This window comes from Gorilla gorilla, chromosome 8, assembly GCF_029281585.2.
Source record: "Gorilla gorilla gorilla isolate KB3781 chromosome 8, NHGRI_mGorGor1-v2.1_pri, whole genome shotgun sequence".
NCBI lineage: Eukaryota > Metazoa > Chordata > Mammalia > Primates > Hominidae > Gorilla > Gorilla gorilla.
The window spans coordinates 51,676,248-51,688,380 of record NC_073232.2 but is presented as its reverse complement, the minus strand read 5'-3'; the positions used below and the strand labels follow the sequence as shown (position 1 = coordinate 51,688,380).

Below are 12,133 nucleotides of genomic sequence, written 5' to 3'. Positions count from 1 at the left end.
TGTACCCCTAAGGCCCATGGCACTGGTGCAGAGTCTGAAGATCTAAGATTTTTATGGAGACATCTGGGGGGATGACATTGGACAAGCAGATGACTTCCCTGAGCCTCAGAATTTTTTTCAATGAAGTTGATCTTGGGTTAGGAGGAAAGTAAGTTCCTACGATATTCAAAATATATGTTAAATAAAGACAAATTATTATCTTTTTTATTGTTCCCATTGCCTTTAGGTACTTTGCTATGTTAAAATATGATTTAAATGTGGGCCGGGTGCAGTGGCTCATGCCTGTAATTCCAGCACTTTGGGAGGCTGAGGCAGGCAGATCACGTGAGGTCGGGAGTTCGAGATCAGCCTGACCAACATGGAGTAACCCTGTCTCTACTAAAAATACAAAATGGGACAGGTGTGGTGGTGCATGCCCGTAATCCAAGCTACTCGGGAGGCTGAGGCAGGAGAATCACTTGAACCCCGGAGGCGGAGGCGGTGAGCTGAGATCATGCCATTGCACTCCAGCCTGGGGAACAAGAGTGAAATTCCTTCTCAGAAAAAAAAAAAAGTGAATGCTTTGCTCAGTGTTGTACATTTCTGTGCCTCCTCTTTTTATCTCCAGTTAGCCACATTCTATGTTTTCAGGCCTGGGTCAAAGCAGAATGCCAAATGAAGATCTCAGGACAAGCACGTAATTGTTGATATCTGCTCTTAGGACTTGTCCAGTCTCTGATCAATCATTTGCCTTTTTATTCATTCAGTAAACTTGTTTCAAACTCTTACTATGTCTCAATTACTGTGCTAGACATTGGACATGTAGAGATGAAAGACAGTGCTTACCATCAAACAGCTTGCAAGATTGTATGCAGTATGTTGGGGGGAGTTGGGAGAGTTTAAAAAATTATTCTTTTAGATATTTGTTTGGAATTGATTCTACAGAATAATAGCAAGTCTTATTCATTTCCAAGCCTTCTCATATAAATGATCTCATTTAATTTTCTCATCACTGAACACATCTAAGAGGAAGATACTAGGAGCTGTATTTACACATGGTGGAAATGAAGGCTCACAAATATAAAGTGAATTGCTCAAGGTTACATAGTTAGTGAGTGGTAGGGTGAGGAATCACACTCTGGACTCCTAATTCCAGGTATGATGCACTTGTAGCACATGGTGGCAGCCCCAGGGCTCAGCTGTCAAATGCAACCATCTACACACACACACACACACACCAGGGCTCAGCTGTCAAATGCAACCATCTACACACACACACACACACACACACACACACACACACACACACACACACACACACAGAGTCTTAAAGTTACTGATGTGAATATTTAATGGGTGACCATTACTGAGGGTTGAGTGGAGAAGTTGTTAGCAAAACATTCTGCACATTTTGCCAGCCAGCATTCTAAGAGATCCTTTCTGGAGCTGAGGATAACAGATCTGGGTTTCTATTCCCTGCTGAGAGGGCATCCAGTGGCAGCAGCTGGGGCTGGTCCAGGGCTCAGTCTGGCTTCCTGGCCAGGGGATACAGGAGTCAAGGTCTGCAGCAACAGATCTTAGAACTGTTGCCAGAAGTGAAGTATGAACTTCCTTTCTCTGAAGAATATTGCCTGCCAGGGAGGTAAAAGTAATTACTTGTCCTTGCTAATTGAATTCTGAACTTTAAAGTAGAGGTTCTGACTTAGGTTAACATGACACGGGCCAATTTAAAATTTTAACTTAAAGGAAAAAAATGGCAATGAACCTTAGTACTTGGAATGTGGCAGATTGAGTTTCCCAGGGCTGGAGCCAATTTTCACAACTTCTGCAGGTGCTGGCCTCCTGCAGAAGTCTTCAGCATGCCCTGCTTGTAACCTTGGCTAATGCGAAAGAGTTACCTGACTGAAAAGCAGGAAATTATTTCAGTCAATTTCATTCCATAGGCTTTTTCTCCCTGAACTTCTCGTGCTTAGTTTAAAGTGGTTTTTATTTTTTTTATTTACTATCTTTGGATACCAATTTTAATAGCTAAAATCCATAGATTGCTTACTATTTGTTGGGGGCAGTTCTAAAAAAAGAAGTGTATAGGCACTATTTTCACCATTGAGCAGCTGAGTTATCTGAGGCACAGAGAGGTTAAGTAATTTGCCCAAAGCCACAGATAGGAAGGTGGCAGGGCCAGGATTTGGACTCACGCAATCTGGCTCTGGAGTGTTCATGTTGAGCCTCTCAGGGTATGCCCAGTTTGGAGATACCATGTGACCTTTCCTACCAAGGATGTGCAGTTTAACCAGTTGGCCTGGGCCAGTCTGGACTCCAGTTTTTTGAAAGCTTAATGATGAGAGGCTGGAAAGTGCCTGGCCTGACTTTGGCAGGTAACCTCCTAGTCCGGGAATCACACGTCCTGCCCAGGATGTCCTTTAAGATATAACCCAGAAATAACCATCTTTGGGAAGGAATTGGTATCAGACTTATGTGTGATTGTCTCACAGGTATTTTAATCAACTTACTGTTGCTTTTGTCTCATATGTCTTGGTGGAGGTAGGAAGGCCCAGGGGAAGATTGGACTTCCTGCTAATTTAGAAACTGGAATTCCAGAATATTTTCTATGATTGATGTAAGGATGATGCTGTTTATTTCCCAAGCTAACAATAAGTAGACATGCTGGGCACATAAGTCTTTCTCTTATTGGAGTAATTTGGGCGTGGCAGAAGTAGACTGATACAGGTGGCATAGTCACCAAGTTGGAATTCACTGGCAATTGTAGGAATTGCTGTGACTTAGTTTGCATGAAACCTGCTGTCAGAGGGTTAAGAATCTTGGAGTGAAGAATACTTCTTGCAACAAGAGAGTTTCTCTGTGAAAATACTCTCTCTCTTTTTTTTTTAGATGGAGTCTTGCTCTGCCGCCCAGACTGGATTGCAGTGATGTGTTCTCGGCTCACTGCAACCTCCACTACCTGGGTTTAAGCGACTCTCCTGCCTCAGCTTCCAGAGTAGCTGGGACTACAGGTGAAAATACACTCTTTAGGAGGAATTATTTTTTGGTACTACCTTACCTTTTGATAACATTTAAAACATTATTATTATTTTAAAAAATGAACCTTGGTTGTAAAGCTCTGAGTGAGTGCTCGTTGTTGCCAGTTGAGGGAAGCATTTGGGAAAGCGAATAATTAATTTCTTGGGGCTTCTATTTCCTATCTGTAAAATGGTGGTAATAATATCCACCTCATGAATTATTGGAGTGTTCAACTGCAGTCTGATCTTCAACTGAAAAACATCTTTCTCCACAATTAGAATATTGCAACATTTTCATCCTAGACGGAAAGAAGCCTTTGTCATTTGATTTCATTTGCAACATCTCCATGCTCTTAGGTACTGTCTCTTTACCCAGACAATCCAAACTGGTTTAGTTAGACATAAAGATGTCTCTGAAGGCCATGGGACCATTAATGCAAAGGCTTAATTAAATGACAAGTTCAATTCCAACATTACTGATTTACTTGCTGTGGGAAAAGTGCCAAACCTAGAGTCAGTTTAATTGAACTTAAGTGATACCCTGTTTATTCACCACCTACCAAATGGCACTCTGTGTGTGTGTATGCATGCACACACACATGCACACACGTGCACATGCATGCATAAGTATACATACTGTAAAAACGATACAAATACAGCATATCAATACATACATAGATCAACTGAGAGCATAATTTTCGTGCTTGCTTCTAGAACTTTATACCACCGTTTCCACCTCAAACTGTGGGTGGCAGCAGAGACTTGGGAAATATCTTCTGTGCAACTCAGATGACTTTCCAGGGCTACTAATGGCAAGGAAATGATAGCACTAAGTGATGAGAAAGTTGGATCTTCATTTTTGAACTACAATTGACATTCCTTTATCATTTCCCATCTCATTCTTGTGGTCAAAGATGGTAAAAGATGCCTGTGATCTGGGACCCTCACTGACATGTTGTCTTTTAAACAGGCTTTTCATTATTTTGGGCCGATTACTTTCTCTCTTATTGGAGATTGCAGGCACTCCTAAGAAATCCTTTTTTTTGGCTGATGCTGTCTTGCATACATCTGACCAGTGTGGCTTTCGGCTTCCTTTGGACCCCAAAGTGCTTCCTAAAGCTAATGGTGGACTATTATATTGAACTTGGCCTAACCCTTCAGTCTTTTGTGCACAGGTCTATCCTCCTGACATGGGCAATGGCCAAGGTTGTCCCAGCTCAGAGGATCAGTGAACTCCTGTGACTTTGTTTCCTCCTGAGAAGGACAGGCACACCAGCCTTTGACTTGGCCTCTAGTTCCTGGCTGAACGTGAAAGAGGCACACTGGATGTGAAAACCCACTTTCCCTCCTGTAAGTATTCCTCCTTGAGGCACAGGAGAGCAGGGGATGCCTTTGTGGATTCAGAAAAGATTGGCAAAAGTGAAAAGTGGTGCCAACTACTGCCGGTGGGGATGGGGGGAAGTATATACTCTCATACTACACTATGGGAAACATCTAATGATGTCAAAAATTATACAGACCCTTAACCCACTCCCAAGATATCATGCCACAAAAGGAAAATAACCAGATACTAAGAATACATGTTAAAAAAAGAAAAAGAAAGCAAACATCAATAAATAGGAAAACAGCTTTATAGACTATAGTTAATTCAATCTATGAAGTATCATTCAGGCATTAAAAAAGAATGAGCCGGGCCATATTGTTGTCTTAGAAGACATTTTGAAAGCTGTTATTAAATGACAATAGTAAGATGTAGAGAAACATGTAATAGTCACCTTTATAAAATAAATAGGCACAAAATCTATACATGTCTTATATTTAATACTTTCCCTCTATGTTTTAACTCTCTGCAAATCAAATTCATCTTACAAACAATGGTCTTATAATCACTGTCAGCATCAAAATCAAGTTCTTCTAGAGAGGATTTGTGTTTGCTTCTACTGGGTCACCTGCAGAAGGTCTTACTAAACTGAGGCCACTTTAAATTAAATTCTATTGGTGAGGATTTCCTTTTTTGAGAATCTCTTTGGTTGTGTAAATTCATACCCCAAGTCTGTGTGATGATTAGCTTCTGGTCAAATTCTCAGGAGAGAATTTGTTTTCTTCTTTCTCCCGTTGTCAAGGTAGAGGAACGAAAGCTTCCTTGTTGTTCTTTGTGAAGAGCTTACTTCCTGTTTAACCTGACACTGAGATAGAGCCTTTTCCTTTCCTGCCTTTAAGTTAGTGGCTTCTATTAGACTCCTTTGTCTGGATAATTTCTCTTTCTCAGTGGAATATTACAAAATTGTGCATCTTGTAATTAATGATATTTATGTATTTATTTGTGTCGTAGGACCACGATGAAAAGTGCAGAGGAGTACATATCTAGTTGTTAACATGAGATACCTGAATAGTGGTGGGGTGAAGGAGATGATAGAAAAAGGGAGGGACAAAGATTTAAAAAAACAGAAAGACTGAACAGAAGAGAAGAAGGGTTGTATACCACTTCATATATGCTCTGATCCTATTTATGTGAAATTGTTTCTCTCTGACTGTGTACATTTATAACAGAATTAGAATAAAAGGTAAATAATTTAGTCTGTATTGTAAGATTGTTTATGCTCTATTGTTTGGTGAAAAAAAGCAAGTCGTATATTAAAAGTATGAGACTATTTAGGGAAAATCCGATGACTAAATTCTTCTCTCTATATAAATGCTTGAGTACATTTAGATGAATGAGTCTAAAGGTATGAAGTGACACATACCAACCTATTAATTCTATGCCATTTGGGACAAGGGGTGAGAGTTAGATGGAGTGGAGGTGGTTGCGGTGGTGCTGGGAGATGATTAGCTCTTTATAGAACTCTGCATGGTTTCACCTTGTAAACATGTACAGACTGCTTTCATAATTTGAAAAGCCTCACAATGAATAAAAAAATCCAAGTTACTCATGTGACATAATTTGATGCATCCTTCCCTTCCCAGTATAAGAGGTTTAAAAAGACTGCTTAAAAACAGTCTGACAATATCTCCCGGATGGAGAGAGAATTTTTCTAAAAAACCAAGTGAGTCATCATAAGCTGATTCAAAGATTCACAATTTCCTTGGTATTTATTATGCCTAAACTTTCCACATCAGGTTGGGTTATACATAGTTATATCTTTAATAACTACACATAGTTAAGAATGTCTTTATTGATTGTTTTGCTCTTCATTTCCCCAGATGCAATTCTTTCTTTTGGTTCTATGTATGTTTCCATGGAAGTATTATAGACATTTCTAGGTCTGAGACAGCCAAGGGAAGGACGAATAAAGGCTTATGGGTAACCATAATGACCATTCAAATCATTTTATTTGAGCTGCCACCAGCCAAACCCTTTTTCTCCTTTTCTATCTGTCTCTCTCCTTCCCTTCCTCAAATATTTATTAAGCAATTATTATGACACAGATACTGCACTAGATCCTGGAGATACAAGACTGAGGCTGGAGTTCCTGTGGCTGTGTTTAAGGGTGAGGGTAGAGGACTCAACTCTCTCCTTTGTGGCCTCATTAACATTTCCTTCTGTAGCCAAGGCACTGTGGTCTATCCTCCTTGGCCAAGCCAAGCTGCTGCTTCTCCCACTTCTGCAGCTGGGGTCCTATTGGTGAGAACTACTCACTACCCTCTGGCAGTGGCTCTGATTGCTGTTTTCAGTTGTTTCAGCTGTAAATCCATCATGCCACCTATGGGGTGGGTGGCTGGGGCTGCCTTGTGCTGTAGAGCTGGACCTTCACAGCATCTCTATTTCTTTGCCTGGACCCATCCAGTTTGTACCTCACCTTCTAGGGGATCAGGGTATTTCCTATTCACATGCTGGAGAGTTTCTTCCCAGCTCCACAAAACAGTGCTGGTCTCTTCACTTGTGTTGCCTTGCATGCAAATCCATGATCTTTTCCCCCTTAAGCTCTCATTTTAAATATCTATATTTAAAATTAAAAATTTATGTCCATGCCTTTTTTGCTGTAGAACATTATTGATATGCCTTATTAGCAGGCCAGCTGATAGGGGCTCCATTTTTTTCTTTGCTAATTGACTTCCTAGGTCAGGAGGAAAGCTTGAGGATTAGCGAAATTTGCTCTCAGAGGACATTCTCTTGCCTTCAGAAGCCTCTGGCTTGTCTTTAGTTGACACTGCTTTTAAAATTTTTTTATTTTGTCAGAGAACAATACTTCTGTGTGATTCCAATTTTCTCTGTTTTTTTATTTTAGTTTCTATAATTCATTAATTCATTCAACTATTATATTTTGAACATACTGTGAAAAGTACAATGGTAGAAGGAGGATGAAGGTAAAAGAGTGGCAATATATGTCCTTGGCCCTGGCTTCTCTGAGCTTAAAATTTATGCACCTCAACAGGACAAGTGATCACAGAAGGTTATATGTGATTAAGTGAAAAAGTGAACGAGGTGGCCATTGCTGATGGAGCTCAGAGCATAAGGAAACATCCTTTTGGTTAGAAGATTCAGGAAAGGCCCCAGGAAAGAGAAGAGACTTGAATTTGGCCTTGCAGGATAGAAGGATAGATTTGGATTCTAGGCTATTTTCAATGCTAAATATTTCTAATAATATCTGTGACTTTTATCTAAAAATTCTGAGAAGAGATCAATTCTGGGAATTTATCTGAGAAGAGAAATTCCAGAGTAGCTATTTCTTCTGGAAACTCACCATTACTAGTTCCTAGAACTCATGTGCTATTTTCAGGTGGGTTGCAAGAGCCCTGGGTTTAGCTTGAATGGATGCTCTATGTTCTGTGAAAAGTTTCATCATGTTGGGGCAGGAGCAATGATTCTGTAAGGGTACCAAGTAGCTAAACAGAGAGCTTGGGCTGATGTTCAAGTTGAGGCTATATTTTCATCTGTCCATGCTTCCCTTCCAGCATGTTAGCTATGGTTTGTAAATTAAACCCACGTCTAGAAAAAATGGAAGCACTATGTATTTTCCAGCCAGGAGTGATGTCAACGATGCCTTCTATGGAATTCCAAAGACAGTATTTCTAATGAGGTGGTAGAAGAGAAGGGTATTGGCATGGTAATGTGAAGGGACAAGAAAATAAAAGACGCAAGGGGAGAGGAAGGAGGAATACAAACTCTTCTGGGAGAAAGTGTGTATTATTTTCCTCTTTCTAGGTCTATGACAGAATTTATCATAGTCTCAAAGAGAATATCCTTCTTGAATAATGTTCTTTAATGTACTTCTTGTATTTCTTAGAAAAAGCATTATAATCTCATTGAGCATTTATTCCCAGTTGGAGACTGCAGATTTATGTCTGCATCTCAGGCTCACCCTTGGGTATGTACTCATGATACAAAAGTGGATGGATATCTGCATTATGTAAATTGTGATTTCTTATTCTTTGTGATGTCTTTCTTTCTGCTGTGTGCATACAGTTGAATTCATATAAGTAAATCTGTATCTGATGCATTTCCACGGTAAGCAATGACAAGGTGATTGTTTCAAGTTTGGTGTGGGGAGTCATTGACTCCTTTGAGAATTTGTGGAAAACTGTGTATCTTTCCTGGAAAAAAATGTACCTATGCATCTACATAAAAAATATGGCCTATTATTTCAGGGCATCCATAGCCTATTTGTAGACGCCTGGGCACAGATTGCCATCATGTCAAAAGAGGGAAAGCTTTCTCCCATTTGGCTCACAGAGAGCTGAGGGAGCAGATAGAGTTCGTCAGCAATGAGAGATGCTAAAGCTGTGGAGAAATGGGGGTTAAAATGCATTGGCAGCTCCAAAGGCCTGAGGAGAGGCATGGTACCAGGGACCACAAGTTGCTGAAAAACCTGAACTCCAGGAAACCTGGACAGGAATGTTGTAGTACTGACCCAATTTCTGCAACCAAAACCAAACCAAAACAAAGGCTGTTTTAGTCTGTTGTCCACCAAGTTCCTGCTTTACAGCTACAAGTTTATTGCCTCTGAATTTTGAGGGACGGAAGACCATGCAGGAATTTCTCCAGCACTTGGACCAGATCAAAATGAACAGAAGGAGTGAGTCGTTACCTGAGCACCAATAATGCTGGGTGAAGCCTGAGCCAAAGATTTCTCAGGCTGCAATCTGGGTCCTTGGTATGAGTGGTTTCACCTTGAGCCCAGGTATCATTCCATCATAATCGTTAAGAGAGTCAGAACCATTTCTTATCTATCTGTTGTTTTTTGTTTTGTTTATAAGATTAAAAACGTGTGTGTTCTTTATTTAATTAAACTACAAGATAAGAAGTGTCAAAGTTGCGCAAGAAAGAATATCTCATTCCAAAAGAAAATTGCCAGCCATGCATATCTCCAAGAGGAGAGAAAGAGAAGAAATTAACCCTGGGCCAATTTGAACATTTTAAGAGTAAGTATCCAGTGGTAATATCCTTCTAGAAAGCTATTCAAGCCTAGTGTCATTTAGCATTAAATAATATAATCAACTTCCATTTTTCTGGTTAAGAGTCTTCGAACTATGGCCTACAGGCCAAATCTGGCTTGCAGTTGAGTAGCTGTCACACAGCCATATGGACCACGAAGACAAAGATATTAACTATCTGGCCTTTTATGGAAAAAGTTCGTCAACTCTTGTTTCAGCTGATGAAGCAAATTTCTAACATTTTGGCTTTTCATATAAGGGGAGACTATACTGGTTAGGCCAATGCAAATGTTGTCTGCTTGATAGTTTTATTCTCTTCATAAAATTATAAGCTGCCATTCTTGTTGTGTATAACAGTTTCTTGGAGGCTCTGTTAGTCTGAGTACGTAACATTAAGTCTGATCATTGTTGGAACACTGTTTCTGAGCATGCAGTTGAGGATAAGATTAGGGCCTGAGATTAATTCAGCAATTCCATGCCTCTCCTTGGTGACTGTAATGGTCTGAATATGGGTTGTCCCCTATGAAACTCATGTTGAAATTTTATTCCCAATATAAGTGTGTTGAGAGGTGGTGGGACCTTTAAGAGGTGTTTGGGTTGTGAAGATGAGCAGGTATTAATGCGTCTCAGGACTGGATTAATTCTCATGGAACTGGATTAATTACTGCATGCAAGAGTGTTTTGTTGTAAAGCAGAGGCTTCCCTGTAGGTTTTGTCTCTTTTGCACATGCTCCCTTACCCTCTGCTTTTCTGTCATGTTATGATGCAGTATGAAAGCCCTCACCAGAAGCTTCCACCATGCTCTTGGACTTCCAACCCTCCAAAACTGAGCCAAATAAACTTCTGTTCTCTATAGATTACCCTGCCTCAGGTATTCTGTTATAGCAACAGAAAACAGACCAAGACAGTGACGCATGGGAGGGAGGGCCACCTGGCATTCTCTGGATGGTTGTTCTTGCATCTCTGGGAACTGATGGCCTTTCCCCGTAAAGGCCTACAGCTCCATTTCAACGTTTCAACTACTTGCTTTAGCAATTTAGAACAGGTTGAAGAGTCTGAATTGATATATTTAGCTCTCTCCTTTTTAAATAATCTCTCTCCTTTCTTTCAAAAATATTTAAATGTAGCCAGTGTCTTTTGTAGTCATACAAATCAGTGCTACATTAGAAAAGTCCAATAGATCTGGGATTCTCCCAGTAGGGCTTGCAATTACTCTTCAACTCATTCAGCCCTATGTTTCCCCAAACTACCTCCATTGGCTTAGAGTAGATTTGAGGACATATGTTCCTTTGATCACAATTAAATGAAGTGACTATGGGATATTTACATGGAGCTTTAAAAAATTTATGTACATAACACTAATGGCATCTAGTAGTTTACTTACTGCATTTTAAAATTTGAGCACTCTATTATTCATAGCTGGTCAGAAATCCATAACGCATGAACCTCCTCCAGTGCCCTCTTGCTTGTATGCATGTTTGACTCTCCAATTTCCTGAGGTTGTCCCTGGGAAATGCTGACACCCATTGCATACATAAACACTTCCTGATCACATGGCCTTTCTGTGGGTGGATGGCTTTTTTCTGAGGATCTCAAAACAGTTTGCAGTCATGATCCCATCAGTTTCTGTAAAATTCTGAAGAGTATGTTAGAGACGGATGCTGTCACCTGGACTTTACAGCTCAGGGGATGGAGACACAGATCATTTAAGTGGGAAACATCAAGTGCATGGCCTTTCAGCACAATGGGACAGAGAATGAAAGATCCCCAGCACTAGATCAATCAATCAGCCAATCAGTATTTATTGAGTGCATATCCTTGGCTCAGCATGGGGCTAGTTGCTATGCTAGACTATTTTATGTTTTGCTTATATGATTTGCGTCTTCTGCCATCTTGAAAAAAATATTATCTGTCAGTGAATTTTCTTAAATATAAGCTGTAAATTGGGAGGGAATAAGCAGGAAAGAATTATGAGATGAGAAAGGTGTGTGGGCGGGAATAGAGAGTCACGTTTGGAAGGCAAGTATCCTCCGAATGAGATGATATTGAAGATTTCTTATTCTATTTCTAAGACAATTTTCAAGGCAATGAATAAAGCACGGCAATGTTCCAGCATTAACATTAGTTAGTTAAGTACACTTCTGTTATCTCTCATCCAGTTGATTTTCTGGCTAAGCCTGCCTATCAATACCTAAACCATGACCACCACTCACCACAGTATTTGTGTGTGTGTGTGTATGTGTTTGTGTGTGTATGTGTGTATGTGTGTGTGAGACACAGTCTCGATGTGTCGCCCAGGCTAGAGTGCAGTGGCACAATCTCGGCTCACTGCAACTGCCGCTTCCTGGGTCAAACGATTCTCCTACCTCAGCCTCCTGAGTAGCTGGGACTACAGGTACATGTCACCATGCCTGGCTAATTTTTGTATTTTTACAAGATGGGAGTTTCACCATGTTGGCTGGGCTGGTCTCAAACTCCTGACCTGAGGCGATCTTCCCATTTTGTTCTCCCAAAGTGCTGGGATTACAGGTGTGAGCCACTGTGCCCAGCCACAGTATTGATTAGACAATATTTTTGTGCATTTTAAATGCAGCTAGAAATTAAACAATTTAAAGTTGATGCTTTTGAAAAGATGATAAATCATGAACCAAAAGTATCCTGATATAATGTCATTTCACCCCTACCATCTTAATAAGGATACTTTATTTTTTATTTTATTATTGTTATTTTTTGATATGGAGTCTCGCTCTGTCACCCAGGCTGGA

At 40.2% G+C, this 12,133-nt stretch overlaps 1 pseudogene; it reads left to right on the top strand.

Annotated features, from left to right (window-relative positions):
* The window catches only part of LOC129524817 (syncytin-2-like), a 297,355-nt pseudogene that overhangs the window by 98,674 nt on the left and 186,548 nt on the right, over nucleotides 1-12,133 (top strand).